Genomic DNA, 16818 nt, shown 5'->3' with positions numbered 1-16818 from the left:
AGGTTTCACAGAGACCTTTAACATATTTTTTGTATATTTCACCTGGATTTAGGTATATTTTGTAGAACTCTGATGCAGAGCTTAGTGAAATGTGTAAAAGCTTTAAAAGGTATTTAGTAGAATAACAGAGTTATATGGTATACCTCATGATTTCTATCTAGGTCAAAATCACAGGTATGACCGTATCACAGATGTAAGTGGGATGCTACTAGGGTAGGAATAAGGCTTTAGCTACTTGGTAGGTACAAGTGAGAAAGTTTTGAAAGATGGAATTTTGGAGCATTGGAAGAAATCGAAGGAAGTAGCCACACTCATCTGTCACCAATCATTACCAAGAGCATAGAAAGTCATCGCGTAAGAGCGGGATAAGACCAATGCATCTTTATAGAGCCGAGACCTGGACTCTCTTTAAGAAAGAAGAAATCTTCCTGCTAAGAGCAGAAATAAAGATGCTGAGATGGCTGTTGGGAATGTTGCCCAAAAAGAAAAGAATGGATAAAGAAATTAACGAAATAGCAGAAGTCTGTGGAATTGAGAAAAAGGCAAGGGAAGCAAGGTTGAGGTGGTTTGGTTACGTGAAGTGAAGAAAAGAAGAACAAGCAATAAAAGAGAAGGGCCAAAGCTGCCAGAAGCCATTTAGGTAACACAGACAAGGCCAGTATCTGGTTGGAAAGATAAAAATAAAGAAACATAAACGAGAAAGGAACTGCAGAAGACTTGTCAATGAAAGAGATGATTGGATGAGGGCAACACGTGTGAAGGGTAGTGATCCCTGCTATTGGAAGAAACTCAAGAAATGGGAGTAGAATAACAAAGTTAGTTTAATTTTTTCTTAACCAGTATTTTTGTAATTTTAACTTTTATAGGAGAGTTTTCGAAGTTCTTTCGTTCAGCTACCAATAACAGGTTTGCTTGTTTTTTTAAATTTAAATTTGCTCTTGTAACTTTAAGGTTAACTTTTATTTTCTTCCGCATGGATGCAGTTTGGCTTTTCCATGTAACTTAATTAAGTATTTGTTTAAGTTTGTCAGTGAGTGAATTATGGAAGATATTCCACGGGACAATGTAACATAGTTTTTATTATAACAAGCTGGAGTCCACGTCTCCTAAACGAAAGCTATATAAATTCATGATTACTGAAAAGTATCTATCTTATATGCAACTGAAAAAATACCCATAAAAAACTTTTAAACATAAAATGTGAAATCACAACTTTACACGTACCTCCCCATAGACTCCATGAATCTCCATACCAAATACTGGGACGATCAATCTACAGGAGGCGAAATAGTGGTTAAAAACCGCAAACCGCAAAACTGAGAATTTGTATGTATCCCCATATGAACCTAATAAAACCTCCATGGCAGTTCTGGTGATGTGGTTGCATGAACATACAACATACAACAGACAGCACTATTGTATTTACATAAATATGATTTATTGATGTTATTTGGTAAGAAAGCGAGAGCTAACTTCATTGTGTTACATTTTAACTTGAGGATACTTTCTGTTTGTGATTCTCTTTCATATGCTAGCTTACAGTAAACAAAAGCGTGTTGTTTAATGAAAGTGTTAATTAATCTTGTGATCATACACCTTTTTTTGGTCTAACATGTAAACACACGATCACTTATTTTGTATGGTATTTTTATTATTATTTGTATCATTATGGTATTTTTGTAAACCTCAAATATATCCATCAAATATTTGTTCCTGAGTAAATCTGTGCCCTGTTTCGCCTTTTGTGGTCCAGCCTCCCATCCATTGGTAAATGCACTTGCATATGGGTTTCGCGAACCTCCTATATTTGAGGGTCCGAATTTCTCTGCTTTGTCGCAAATCTTGGAGATACCATAAGTTGTTGTTCTACGTATTTGTATCTATCTGTTGATTGGTTGTCGTTGTTTATAAGAGCAACGCTACACAATGAGCTAAGTATGAGTCATGCTCATCACGGGTATTGGAACCTTGTTATTTAACGTCGTAAGCTAATATTTATTGCAACATCTAAAAATATAGTTTTTTATTTTAAATTATTAAATTAGTTTTTGCTCTTAAATTTGACTTTGAAGTGCATTTAAAAATATCATTCCTTTCAATAACATAACAGCACTTCGAATTTTCAAATAAGTATCTTAAACTTTTAAGAAATAAAAATAAACAGTCCTAAATAGTTGGTGTAAATTGTCATTTTCATATAACGTATGCTTAAGAATATGGCCTGGTAGTTAGCGTGCCAGGACTGTGAGTAAAGTTTATCTGTTCCTCGCTGCCCCTAATTTGAAACTTATAGCTTGGCAAGTTGTTTTAAGATAAAGCGGGGATCTGCCGTAAAAAGTTATGAAACAAAAATTAAAACAAATTACAAATTTAAAAATTTCATCCTCACCTTGCCCTACAGATAACTGCATAAAGCTGCACATTTTATAGCAGGATCCCTACTTCATTTTAAAATTCATATATTTTTTAATATTTATGTTTCTGTATGTGTCACGTAAAACTCACGAATGTGAACGCTATTTTCTGGTTCTAATAAATAATTGTTGAACATCTTCTCACCGTTTTCTCACAAAAGTTAATGTATTTGTCTTGCTTAAAAAAGCATTATAATACATAAAGATATTCCAAACAGAAAAGCTCAATAACAACAACGGGTTAGCTCAACCTCTCTCACGCTTGATCTTAATGTTTTTCACCTAATTTTGCTAAGCGACTACCAAAATGGTCCGTAAAATTTATGAAATGGAAACACTAAACAGTTAAATCGTATTCGCTGCAAACGTATAACATTAAGTCTGTCATGCAAGACATACTGAGTAAAAGGGATTCATTTTCGAGTAAATTAACGTTAGGCTTGACAGCCTTAACCTAAATACCATATTCTCAATCATAAATCACTTGCAGTAGTTAATTTTGTTAGCCTAGGTTGCAGTTAGCGAGTTAGCGGAATCTGGGATTAAAAAACAAATATCAATTAGAAATAACTTTGTATTCATAAATAACGTTTAACATAAAAAAAGTCATCTTTACGTGTAAAAACAGAAATTGGTAATTTATTAACAGAGATAAAAATTAAAACTATTTTTACGCAGAAATTTAAAATGCTGTCCTAAAATCACTTCAAGCATTTCTGGTTTGACTTAATTTTAAAATTTAAAACTAGACATATTAGATACATTATGTTTTTAACACCTACGTAAGAACACGTTTGTAATAGGCCTTGACTATATAACACTTGATTTTCATAAAAGTACATTTTCATTTTTAGAACCCAATATTTAAAAAAAAAATGTCTTATACGAAACTTTGGAATCATTGTTAAAATTGCTCAAAATTAACTTAAATCATACAAAAGTGAAACGTTTACTTTCTGATATAATCCAAATTATATTTCTGGTAATATATTCTATGTAATTGGGAGACGAAAAACCACTTGCTTTGAGAATTTTTTTATTGTTATGAAAACATTTTCGTGAATCAAACGAGTGACGACTAAGAATTATAACTTCATTTAACACGTTAAAATAGGTTTGTGTTTGAATTTCGCGCAAAGCTACATGAGGGCTATCTACACTAGCTGTTCTAACTTTAGCAGTGTAGCTAATCATCACAACCCATCGCCAACTGTTGGGCTACACTTTTACCAGCGAATAGTGGGATTGACCGTAACATAATAACGTTTTCACGGCTGAAAGGTTGATATGTTTGGTGTGACGGGGATTCGAACCTGCAACCCTCAGGTTATTAGTCGAGTGCCGTTGAATTAGGTAAATTAACAGAAATGAGATTTTAAAAAATGGCGCATCCAGTTTGGGGTTATATCATTTTGTGTTCTGTAACTGATATAATTCAGTACTTGTCAGTATTTGTTATAGGTTTTGTTTAAAGAAATAAAATAACGTAGTTGAATGATCACAGAGAAATATAACAACATAAATCACGGTACATTTCTGTGAAAACTGTGGCAGGTGTAATTTATCATATCTGATAGTGTATGTGCATGATCCATACAGTGTTATTTCAGTTTAAAAAATCCCATTTTCTTAGCAACTCTATAATTCAAACTTTTTTAGAAGTGTTAATATTTGGTAGTAGAATATTACCTGCTATCTTTTGTGTTGATAACGTAGGTAATATGTGTTCATTCGTTTAGTGTTGTTTGTTTTTATTTGATTTTTGCAAACAAAACAATAAAGATCGTTAATAAAGTTTAGAAATGGACAGCTATTGAAAGAAACTTTATTACAAGTATACAACGTTTCGGCAATCCAATGTAGTAAATTTGTAGTAAAGTTTCACTACCCATTCAAGTCGTTCATAAAGTAAGTCCTTTGTCATTACATGTGGATCCATCACAGTAAAGATCGTTGTTTGTTTTCCATTTGCTTTGAGGGGCTAGTGAAGCCCAGTTGTTAGCTTGTCGGACTATGGATCTATGAGTCTATCGTTCGTTCGCATACTGTTAAGCGAAAAAAAAAAAAACTCTTTGCAATTTCAGGTCATAAGTGCATCATAAGGATGTTAGTAAAATACCATTATTATTATTATTCGGCTAGACAAGAGTTGGCGAACCTTACTATTTACTAGATATTTTCTGTTTAGTGTATCAATTCCAAATCAGGAACGCGGAAAAATTCCATACACAAACAAACATTTGGTTTGAACTATTTAGTAAAGTATACGACTCCCTTAAAAACTTATTCGTTGTAACAACAACAGTTAAGTGCTAACTTTGAACAATTATTAACATTGACGATTCAGCTTATATGAAGTGCTATGGATCGATTTCTGATAGCATTTTGTTATGACCGTGCTTTTGTGGCACTTTGATTTACCCTCAAACTTTATTACGGCTGTGCTTATTCGTATTAGATATTGACACATTCCAAATTTAAGCGTAATAAGTGTCTGCATATTATTATATCGATAACACATAAGAAAAAACTAATATTTATTTCTTACTGGCGACATCCTTCTCGTCTCTTTTGGTTTATTCATTCTCTCTCCCAGCCTTACTCTTTCTTCTGTTGAACACTTGCCTTTCATATATATATTTTTTTCAAAACCACACTAACAAATTCCTTTCAGATCTTGCACATCTGTTTACAGTAATTAGAATTATAACAGCTAATAATCATAAAGATTTCAGTAAACTTTAAAGCTGCCAATCAAAACAGGCGGCTGATCCTTCTAGAATTTTCTAACAACTTAATGGTGTTGTCACTTCTTGTTTAAAGGTAAAATCTAAACATTATATTGCTAAAACATGCCACATTATAAACTATAATTTAATGGAAATTCTTAACAAGGATTCTAACATAATCTCACGTTAGTTTCACGGAAAGAGGTTTTGCGCATGGTCGAAACTTATATCTGTCTCACAAAATAATCAGTTGGGTCCTTTAGCTAACGCCAAGTAAGAATGATAAACTTGCTATAACGGTGATTCTAACCTTGCAGAACGATCATTTTTAGAAATTGGGTGGTTTTTTCATGCAGTTTAAAAATGTTCAAATTCCATTTTTTACTAATATACTTACACAGTCATCTCTAAACCACATAGATCAATATACAATAACAATCACGATAACAAGCAACTAAAAGAAGAAAAACTTTCCCAACTGTCAATCAACCTGGTTGTACTAAGACTTTAAGACATCTTAGTCAAATAACCATTTACACATGTGGTATAGGTCTGAACTTTGAAGCTGGCGAGTTTAGTTCGAATCTATGTGCGATACCTCAAAATAATCAACGGACTTTAAGCTGTCGGTGCATAATGAGAGTGACAGTCAATCACTTAGTGTGGATGACAAAGTTCTGCTGGTTGCCTGGTTTCCTTCTGCCGCCGTTCCTAATTTCTTACAAATGAACAGGAGGAAGTCACACAGTTATGAAATGATCTACAGTTTTGTTTGAACTTAAAAGTCGGTATGAACAATTGTTATTTTAAATAAACAAAATGTTTCACAAATAAAGTCTAATTTCAATTTACATAGAATGTGACGTAGAATTATTAAACTAGACTACACAAAACGTGTATAATTGAAGAACACAATTAATTTAAAAAAAAATTTATAAACGTTTTCAAGTAAGAAGATATTGACCTGAAACAGAAAGAAGAGACTTCGAAAGTGTGGTTTGTAATACGATAACTGATATTCATTAACTCTTACGCCAAATAAATCGCACTATATTTAAAGTTGATAAATTAATAGATTGCATAAATAGTTCAAAACAGCTTAGATTTAAGCTGTAGTAATATGTGATTTTTATCACAAACTACATATCTATTGGGTTTAAAATACTCTGCCAGCTTTCAGCGCTCAAAACCATAAATGAGAAATGCGTAAATTTAAATTGCTGAATTTGACTTTCTTTTTATATGGAACGTTTTAACTCTTCATTATATGCCCTTTTAGTATTAGCGATTTGCATTGCTTAAAATTGAAACAACCACACAATTTGACAAAGAAACAACTATTTACTATAATAACGTTTCCTTTCCGCAAGTCGTGTTGTGACAATATACATAACTTCAATTTTTCTAAATGTGACAATATATATATATATACACAGCTTAATTTTGTTAAATATTTTTAGCTTTAGTTTTTATGAAGACAACAACATATATATAGAAGTCCTTTGAATTTTTCTCTATTTAAACTAATGTTTATTCAAATAATAGAACAAACACACAAAGACCAAGACTTTAAATTTACGTAATGTTTATTCGCTATGTAACATCTATTTTACAATAAATGTCACCTAAATCATTACAATCTTATTTCCCAACCGAAATGGCGGTATTCAGAGAGACAGTACTGATTTATTCTAGAACTATAAAGATATGAAAACTCAAACATATTTTATAGATTGCGCTTAGCAAAGAAAGTTCTTCCAATTTATAAGGATATCAGAAGAGGATCCTCGAGAGGAACGTTGGGTTTCAGTGAAACCAAGAAAAATAATACACATAAATCCTTTTTTTATACAGTTTGCAAACTAATGCATTTTTATAATAAACAAATTGCAAGATGTATGATCTTTACTTGTGTAATAATTTAACTTAAGGCAGACTGAAAGATTATGATATGGAAAATGTGACTTGATGCATTTGATCTCAAATCTCTTCTGAAATAGGAGCGAAAAGAATTATTAGAAGAAACAAATTTATCACACCGATCAAAAACTTTTAGAAGGTGTTTTACTGAAGAAACTTGTTCAGTGTGTAAATGTTATCCCTTTTTCCCTAGAGAAAGCATACTTTATGGACTTTACATTCTACGAAACAGTATGTCTTATACTTAATGAGAACGTATATGAATTCATTCAACTAGTTAATGGTATGTAGTTTATTTTCAAATATTTTCTTAAAATATTTATCTTCGGTGGAACAGCGGTATATTTACGGAGTTACAACAATAAAATACCTGGTTCAGTTCTCCCCAGTGCAGACAGCAAATAGCCTAATGTGTCTTAGTTCTAAAAGCAAATAAACAAAACACAAAATCTGTAGGTACCTGCATAATGTTCTTAGATATGTTATTATTCATTTTCGTTATTCTTATGAACTGTCAAATGAAGGAACAATAAAATATTTATCCTTAAATTTTTAATGGAGTTTATTATGAGATTTAACTGGATTAGTGAATTGGCAGGAAGCCTACAGGTCCGGAAAAAAAAACTGTAACAGTGAAATACTGAGCTAATAAGGTTACATTCTGAAGGTATAAGTCATTATTTTATTCACGTTTATTAAAACAGTTTATTAATGCTTATTTAGAGTGAATGTCAAATTATTATGCAAGTTGTTGTATTTACAAATATATCAAACAGTGTACGTTTGATTTAGCTGCGATTTATAGAGGTTAACTATCATGCTATCATACACAAGTTATGCAATTGTCATTAATATCAACTAAAAATAAAAAGTTATATGAAGCTTTTTAAAATGTCATGGATTACACGTGTTACTAAGCCAACTCTTTGCCAAGTTACTAAGCAAATTCTTGAAAAATGAGCCTAAAGCACAAAAACAGCATCCGTTAAAGGTAATAATAAAGAAAGCTGAAACATCTGATCCATAATAACCATATCAAACCCAGAAACCGAATCAGAAGAAGATAATTCATTTATTTATTTATATAACTATCATTTTTTGATATGACTTTGATGAACCTATGATCGACAGAATTGGCCAGTTTATGAATGTCTTCTGCTTTAACATCTGTTGCAGATAATAGTACAACATTCCTGATATCATTCCTTGGTGCAAATTGCCTTCCATCAGCATAAATCGTACATTTCATAATTCTCAAAAGGTTCTCTATGGGGTTTAAATATGGAGAGGAGGCTGACCATTTCATAAGCCATTTATTTTTGAAGCCTAACTTTGAAAAGTAACCTAGTGTACCATAAACAGCATAAAATAATGCATTATCATGCCTAAAAATGACCTTTCGTTTGAACCCCAAAAACTTTCTCTTATATCAAAGTTCTAAGTTGTTCTTGAGAAATGTAATATTGGCTTCAGAAGTCATATTTACACCATCAGGTACTTCAAATGGACCCACAACCTTATTACCAATAATATCAGCCCAGATAATTACTCCTAATCTTCCTTGCTGATGTCTCATTCCGAATGAGACTGAAGTATCTTTTGTAAGCCATCCTCTAGTTCACTCATTTCGGCTATCAAGAGTTAATTGTAAGACACTCATCTGCAAACAAAACTTCTTGAAAATTGTTTTTTAGATACTGGCGAACACATGCAAGTCGCTGGATTTTAAGCTTGGCCTCCAGTAGTGGTTGAATTGCAGGATTAACGCATTTTACAACATTCCATAGGACCCTATATTTTGATGACTTTGGAACATATGGAGCTCCAGCATTCAGAAACATTTATATACTTGATGAAAGAAGCTTCTCTATAGTTGCTAGCTTGATACTGGCGTCTTGAAATCAACTGTACTTTATTCGATCGTGTTCACTTAACATAGGAATCGACTAGGTAATTCTTAATAGTTCTGTAGTCTCAACCAAGTTATTTTTCAATTTCAGTTGACTTTTTTTCTCCATTTAACAAGACCATCTGCATTCTTTTCTTCTCCTGTGATGTTAAAAATCATTCCTTTTGCTCATAGTTTCGATCAAAACCTGCAACAAACAAAACTTGCTTAATAATTTGACACTATGTTATTCGTGACATTTTTGAAATCCTCATATAACTTTTTTATTTGGGAGTGGATATTAATGACAATTCCAAAACTTGCGCATGATACTATAATTGTTAATATGTATAAATTTCGACTAAATAAAACACATAATTTTTGAGATTTTCTTTAAAACCTTGAGTAATAATTTGGCACACACGGTACAACATAAATCCATCAGTTTTTTTTTCCAATATTCATTTAATTTTAGTTCAAACTATTGATCAGTTCTGTTTTGTTTTCAGATAAATTCCAAAGGACTAACAGTGCTACCAGTCGTTGAAAATAATTTTTGTTTTATTGATGCGACATAAAAGTCTTTGCTCATTGGTGTTTTATAATACGTAGTTATTGAATAGTCCTGTCCAAGGTAGCTTGTCTCACATGTTCACACTTAACTACACAAGGTAAAACTGTACTAGCTTAATAAATGAAAGGTGACAAATCAATAAGGTCACCAATTCTTGAGCTATTCTAATCAAAAAGTAGGAACATTGTAGAAGCTTCTTGTGAAACATTTGATGAAAGAGGTTGATCGGATCACATTATTAGGAAACAGAGAACTATGACTTCTTCCACCATCTTATAACTTGTTCAGAAACATCCAGGATATCGTTTCTTGTGAAACATGTGACGAAATAGGTGATTCAGATCACTTTATTAGGAAACAAAGAACGACGATTTCTTCCACTAACTTATAACTTATTCAGAAACAGCCAGTATTATTTGTTAAACTTGGTGTACCGAAGCTCAAATTCGTATGTTAACAACCTAGCTAAACACATGCGTGACATAATCAGTGTATGTTTTTCATTAAAAAAAATCAAGTAATATGACCTCACGTCATGATTAAATCATAAGATCATGAGTAACTTTGCTGCTTAAAAATGTTTATATTGGTAAATGTAATCTTATTGTATTTATCATGGGAATACATTACGAATCAATTACGAAAGAAGGCATAATGTTTGTGCTTTCATTATCACTTTTTTACTTTTACGCTCATCTGATAACTGTTGTAGCAACAAATTGTTCTTCATTTCAATTAACAGTCATAAGGGATTATTTAATAGGCTTAAGTGTACTTTTCTAAGGAGAGATGTTATCTAAAGATTTCTAAACAGTTCTCAAATCAATTAGATTAAAACACAGTTAAAAGCTACAACGTATGGCAAGTATCTGTCTCATATCTCATACAATTGTAGACTCACAGTTTTCATGTAAGATGTTTAGAAGCTGATGATTCGTTTTAATAACATTTTTAAACAAAATATTCGTGAATAATATTTGTTTGTTGTCTACAAAGAAACTTCATTTTTGTTTGCAATTTTTGTGTTTTGACTATTTTTTTCTGTTTTTAATATCAACTACCATATTCTCTTGTCTCATTGACATGCAAAATATTTCACAAGAGTAATTTAGTTTCATACTAAGTACAAAGGAATCAAAATTACAGTTTTATTTATTCTAGCTTTAACTCCTAAACCCTCATGTTAACATTATAAAAAGTTAAAGCGTTTCGTACAAATTACACACTTCTTATTCTATAAGTATACTACCAAGGGGATAACACCTAAAGGCCTATAATTATTTAATATACAAGGTTGGAAGTAGAATTGAATCTAGATTTATTGTATGATACGTTTGGCTAAAAAATCCTCATTCATTGTATATTTCATTCAACGTTACTTTCAAAATGGTTCTATGTATATTATTACTTATTTTCGTGTGAACGTCTCTTCTGATTTAATTATGCTTGCCACATGACATTAGTACTAGGCCTATTATATATTTTGTATCACTGTATTTTTATTCAGTCCCTTAAGATTTTTCATGAATTAGAAGAATACATAAAAATATATCAACAGCACTTTGTTCGCCAAAGCAATAACAAGTTGCTTGTGTAAACAGTGTTTCGATGCCTTCCATGTTTGTTTGTTTTTAGTTAAGCACAAGGCTACATAAAGGGTTTTTTGTGCTCTGCCCAACAGGGGAATCGAAACTCGATTTGTAGCGGTGTAAGCCAACAAACATATCGCTGTGCCTCTTGGGGAGGCAGGTTCTTCTATCGCTGATAATCCTTGGGTTGAGCAAAACGCATCGTCTTTCAGTTGAATCGTCAGATGAGTTTGATTAACGACGGTGGTGATGAAGCATTTGTTACATAAACTAAGGCCACGTGCAAGTAAGTATATCTTTGTACGTAAATAATTGAACCAGATACTTCGTCACTAACCAATAATCATCTTGTATTTAATTGTAACTTCGCCATTTGATAGGAAATAAAACAAAATAAAAGAGTAATAAGCTAGATGCTTGAGAACGTGGAATTTTGGATATTATTTGAGACTCGGTTATAACTTATAAATATTGTAAATTGTAATAAATCAGAGTTTGTAACTGTTGTATCACAAAGTAGATTTTGTGATAATCTACTAAACTGATTTTTTTCTTTCTGGTTCTTCTTCCCAACTTCTGTTTTTTCTTGGTTATACAATTGAGTTACATCTTAAATTATATGTAGAGTCGTGGGTTAAGAATCGTTGTTATAAAGTTTTGATTTTTTTTAGTGTAAAATAAATGATACATTATATAGTTCATCAAATGTTTAGATCAACATAGTTCTGTGACCCACAAAAAGACGTTTTTAACCGGATGAGAAAAATTAGGAAGTTGTATAACTGTAAGAACCAATGATTAAAAGTAACAAAAAACATGTTATAATATGCCAGTCAAAGTACTTCTGCAATATCCAGCGTCAACAAAGCTTTTAGTGTAATACTAGGACTCATCCCGCACAGTCGTGGTCCAGGTGGCATACAATAAATTTTAATAAACTACTGTTAAGGTGTGAATAATATTATACAAGCGAATTGTACTTATTATCAGTCTATTTATGTTATTTAGAAATCAGATTTTTGATTGGTAGTTAAGAAAAGGAAACTTAAAGTAAAGTTATATAAAGTTCTGAAAGAGGTAAATTCGTTTCCATGCGAAGTCTTGCTCTGACAGCGAGGCATAGTCACGTACAACATTCAAAGTACGAAACGTGACACACAATCATGTTTCACCGTCAGAGATAAAATATTGTACCGAAATAAATCTATTATTCTTTAAATAACTGTTTACGTTCGATAATTAAGTGGGTGCATCTGAAACAACCCTAATTTACAAAAATGTATGCTTTCTCAAAATGTGCTGGCCCGGCATGGCAAGGTGGGTTAAGGCGTTCGGCTCGTACTCTGAGGGTTACAGGTTCGAATCCACATCGCACCAAACATGCTCGCCCTTTCAGCTGTGGAGGCATTATAATGTGACGGTCAATCCCACTATTCGTTGGTAAAAGAGTAACCCAAGAGTTGGCGGTGGATGGTGATGACTAGCTGCCTTCCCTCTAGTCTTACACTGCTAAATTAGGGACGGCTAGCGCAGATAGCTCTCGAGCAGCTTTGCACGAAATTCCATATAAACAAGGAACTAAATCTTTTGAAAATATAATTCGGGGGTGTGTGTGTAACTCAATCCTTAATAGCGGGTTGTATAGATATCTACTACTTTTATAAAATCATTAATATCTCTGTTTATGATTTAGTATTTATAACACCGAATTAGTGGACGCAGCTGTCTGAATTAATAATAGTAGTATGGCGCGGTGCAGTACGTAAGTAGATATAATGACTTTTTAATGTCTTTATTGTGTATCATTCAAATTTTTTAATATTTCAGTAAATCGCGATATTTAAGAAAATGAAGACTTAAATCTGTAATCGTTACGGTCTGTGGTAAAAGTTTCTATAACTGTCATCATCAGAATATAACTTTCAAGAGTACACTATGTTTCTCATGTCAGCAAAAGAGACTCAGGTCCTTATAGCTCTTACTACTTTTTTTGATACAACATGTACACCGAACCTCAGTTTTTGCTTTTCATCTGAGCCAACATGCCAGAGTTGTAGTTCATCCTGCTTTTCTGATAAAACATGGCACATCTTAATGTGTTGGAGCTACGCATGAATTTCTTTAGAAGCAAATATAATAATTATTGCTAAAAGTTGCTGACAATGCCTATAACAACTAATTTTTTGAGTAAAGTAATTCATTTAACGCTGCCCTCCAGTGACACAGCGGTGCGTCTGCGTTACCTGTGGTGGATAGAGCACGGATAGCTTATTGTGTAAAGTTATGTTTAATTCCAAACAAGCGAATCTTTTACACTGTTTGTTTAGGTTTGATTTGGTTTAAATTTCGCGCAAAGCTACACAAGGGCTATCTGCGCTAGCCGTCCCTAATTTAGCAGTGGAAGAGTAGAAGGAAGGCAGCTAGTCATCACCACTCACCGCCAACTCTTGGGCTACTCTTTTACCAACGAATAGTGAGATTGACCGTCACATTATAACGCCTCCACGGATGAAAGGGCTAGCATGTTTGGTGTGACGGGGATTCGAACTTTAGATTACGAGTCGAGTGTCTTAACCACCTGGCCATACCGGGCCATTTGTTTAGGTCGACACTGCTTTTGCTATTTTGCATTATTTCAAAAATTATATTAGAAATTTATTAAAATAATGGTTTTATGGTTCTAACTTTTGTACCCCGAAAGCAAAATGTGAATTAAAATTGTTTTTCATCAAGTTTATAAGTGTTATTGCATTTCGATAAATGTAAAAGAGATTTTGTTGAAATTATTGAAAATTACCAAACAAATGTGTTTTCGTTAGTTTTTCTTTTTCTGACTTCGTTCAATTTCAAGCTCTTAGTAAAGAGACTTGTTAGATAACTGTACGTGCTAAAATACGAATGAAAGTAAACCACGATCCTCAGTAATGAAGTATTTTTCTCTACATATTGTACTTGACTTCGTTCGACTGATCTTTTATGCTTCATGTGGTACACGAAATGTTGACTTAATTTAAAATCCGTTTAACAAAGCAAACTGGGGTATTTGTTGACATTGACTGAAATATTTTTCTAATTAAAAATGACTTAGAAGACAATTATTTTGTAACTTTAAGTCCGACGCAATTTAACAGACTGGTTGAGTAGCTCTCTTCTTTAATTTGAACAACAAACGAAAACTAAGTGTTCGAATTTCTAGAACTTGTTTTCTTGATCCAATAGGTTTTATAAGTGCCGCACAAAGTGGTCTTTCTTCTCGACGAATACTTGAAAGTAGCAATTGCTGTAGAATAGAGGTTAATTTAGCAAACAAATCTTGCCAAGTTCTTTAATGACTCAGACTTTGGATTCGCAATTAGAGGTTTTGAAAATGCAGATTTCACTTTACAAAACTTTATTTGAGACAAACTTGTCTTTCGATAAAACTCATAATTGTAAATATGTATATTAACTTGTGCTTTTGTTATTATTATCTTTATTATAAACCTTGCAGTTCTCTGGTAATATCCCATTATTTACGTTGCGCTAGAAACAGCGCAAGACATCTTGTTTTATTTATTTTAACCATTTTCATGACGTAAAATATTTTTGGGCATTTACCTTAAGCGTATCCGTGTTTTAATCAATCCTTCTTTAAGAAAGTATTTTCAGCTAAGTTGTCAGTTGTGTGTACGGCATTTTGTTTGTCTACTTGTAACACATCATGGTTTTATAATAACGTACCCAGGTTCACTAAAACGGAAGTTGGTTTTGATTGGTAAGTGTATTTGCACGAACAGTAACGTCCACAGTCGTTTTGAGCTATATCACTGTCAGTTTCTTATTGTCGTGAATACTTTATATGTATGTATATATATATATATATAATTGACTTAAATATAACTTTCGGTGAATTAAGCTTTTAAATTTAACTTTAGGTTGTGGCTGAACTTAACAATTTAATGTAGTATAATTACAATGTTATCTAAATATTTCATTATAAGCTGTGTTGAACCAGCGTTTTACTTATTATCAGCTATATCATACTAAATTTTTACTTATTATCAGCTGTATTTACCAGAATTTTACTTATTATCAGCTGTATTTACCAGAATTTTACTTATTATCAGCTGTATTTACCAGAATTTTACTTATTATCAGCTGTATTGTACCAGGTTACTTATTATCAACTGTTTTGTATCAGAATTTTACTTATTATAAGCTGTATTGTATGAATGTTACTTATTATAACCTCTATTGTATCAGAAGTTTAGTTATTATCAGTTGTATTGAACCAGAATTCCACTTATTGTCAACTGTATTGTATAATAATTTTACTTATTATAACCTCTATTGTATCAGAAGTTTAGTTGTTATCAGTTGTATTGAACCAGAATTCCACTTATTGTCAACTGTATTATATAATAATTTTACTTATTATAAGCTGTATTGTGCCAGGTTACTTATTATCAACTGTACTGTACCAGAATTTTACTTATTTGCTAAATATATTCCTTTACCTTAAGAAAAGATAATTATTTAATAGCAGTATATCGAAAGTCCTCAATGTGACTTTGCTTTGACACAAACAAACAAATAATATTTCGACTTCAGTCTTTGTCAAGGTACAATGCGATTCAAACACTGAGTAAAATTAATATAATTTTTTTAGATTTTAAAAAGGAGTAAAACACATACATGCAGTAAATGATATCCGAGGAAGGACGTCTCTATCCATTAAGGATGTGGACCTAAACATCTGTTTACTATTTGTCAACTGTTTGTGGTCTAATGTTTCATTTTTCTTTTTTGATTTCGATTTAATTATATTCCAACGACCTCCGTATGACCTTTCTTCTTTTAAAATAGCTTAAAAATTAAAATAAAATTTGTCTCACTTGTTAAAAGCATTTAAAAGAATCGCACCGAACATCCTCGCTCTATTAGGTGCGAGGCTATAACGAGTATCAGATTAAAACTTTAACAACATAGAATAATACTTGAATCTTGTGAACGAGTGTTTATTTGTTTGCTACATGAGGGCTATCTCCGTTAGCCGTTCCTAATGTATCAATGTAAGACTAGAGAGGACAGCTATCATCACCACTCACAGCCAACTCTTATACCAACGAATAGTGGAATTAATTGTAACATTATAACGCCCAATGTCTGAAAGGACGAGTATTACTGGTGGGCTGGAGGATTCGCACCCGCAACCCTCAGTTTGTTAGCTGAGCGCCCTAACCACTTGGCCATGCCGGATCTATTACGTCTACCCTTGGAGTTCTTGAGATGTTGTTCTAACATAACAGTAAATAACATTGATTTTACCTCCTCTTAGTTTAAGCTCTGATTATGAATATAACCATTTCACGTTTAATTTAACATTACGTTACTAGTTAAATTACATTAGTTTTTGCCCATTTCTGTCATCATCATATTTAAGATTGTTCTGTTATGTCATTAAAAGGAGTAAAAGTGTAACCCAACTCTTGCGTCACACTGTTACCAACGTATATTGGGATTGACCATCATATTATAACGCCCCCACAGCTAAAAGGTCAAGCATGTTGAGTGTGATAAGCATTTGAACCCGTGACCCTCAGATTACAAGTCGAGCGCCCTGACCGCCTGGCCATGCCGGACCGTGAACGAATGCATTCGTAAAATATATTATTAGGTTATTGAAAAACATAGCATACTGTAGGAGAAAAAACCAAAAACAATA

The 16818-nt window shown here is 32.4% G+C and overlaps 1 long non-coding RNA gene across 1 annotated transcript in view; it reads left to right on the top strand.

Annotated features, from left to right (window-relative positions):
- LOC143238696 (uncharacterized) overlaps window positions 1-16818 on the top strand; it is a 54841-nt gene that overhangs the window by 29434 nt on the left and 8589 nt on the right. Inside the window, exon 3 of the long non-coding RNA XR_013020717.1 lies at window positions 11207-11400. This is a non-coding gene — a long non-coding RNA (uncharacterized LOC143238696). The remainder of the gene's footprint in view (window positions 1-11206; window positions 11401-16818) is intronic.

The sequence above is a fragment of the Tachypleus tridentatus genome, chromosome 13, assembly GCF_004210375.1.
Source record: "Tachypleus tridentatus isolate NWPU-2018 chromosome 13, ASM421037v1, whole genome shotgun sequence".
In the NCBI taxonomy this organism is placed as follows: domain Eukaryota; kingdom Metazoa; phylum Arthropoda; class Merostomata; order Xiphosura; family Limulidae; genus Tachypleus; species Tachypleus tridentatus.
Note: the sequence above shows the minus strand (reverse complement) of the source record. Positions and strands in the feature narration are given on the sequence as shown.